The sequence below is a fragment of the Hyperoodon ampullatus genome, assembly GCF_949752795.1.
Source record: "Hyperoodon ampullatus genome assembly, chromosome: 6".
Classification (NCBI taxonomy): domain Eukaryota; kingdom Metazoa; phylum Chordata; class Mammalia; order Artiodactyla; family Ziphiidae; genus Hyperoodon; species Hyperoodon ampullatus.
Window position 1 is genome coordinate 11,031,021 of NC_136919.1, and position 899 is coordinate 11,031,919.

Below are 899 nucleotides of genomic sequence, written 5' to 3' on the forward strand. Positions count from 1 at the left end.
TCTGGATCCAGCAGGGGCAGGCGAGGAACAGCAGGAATCACAGGCGTGGCCAGTGTGGACTGGGGAAGGAAAAAAGCACAGGAAAGCAGCTCACTGTCCTGCCTGGCTTGCTATGCTACCCACTCTGTCATCTCGCCCCTTGTTTGGCTCCCAGACCCCACTGGGCTGGAAGCCCAGGATGGGATGGCCCACCCAGCGGGGATGACATTTACTGCACAAAGGGATGGTCTCCAGGAGCCTCTTCCAAGACCGCAGATGGGAAACACTGTAGCCCTGGTGAGCTGACAGGGGCTTGGGGGTGGGGAGGAGGGCAGCAGCTGTCCACGGGCCAGAGAGTGGTGGAAACAAAGTGCAGGGTCTCCTGGGGTGTGAGGGGAGGGAGGGAGAGCGAGCTCTGGGCCCTGTAGGCTTCCTCATGTCCTTTGGGCTTCTCAGTCTGGCATTCAAGGTTCTGCTCTATCAGGCCTCTGCTGAGCTCTCTGGCCTCACCAGTGCCACCATTCCCCCATGCAGCCACCTTTTCCCTTGCTCCCTAAGCTGCTCCCGTTTCCCCAGGCAGTATCCCTTGTCCAGACCTTTGGCCATGCTGTCCCTCCTGCCTAGACTGGCCTCCCACTCCCTCAGAGGCACCACCTACAAGATCAGCTTGTGATCACTTCATCGCAAGTTTCAGTCTGAAACTTCACTTCAGACCTGCCACTGCCAGGCGCCGTAGTAAGCTGAGGAGACCCTAATCACACGTGATTTGGAGGTTGCTCTTGGCAGCCTGGGGGGCTTCAGGCCAGCAAGAGCCCTGGCCAGGCACAAATGGGTCTCAGAAAACACTGGAAGTAAAGTAACGCCCCGCTGTGTCCCACCATTCAGCCACATGCCACCTGGAGGTCTGGAGCCATCACCAA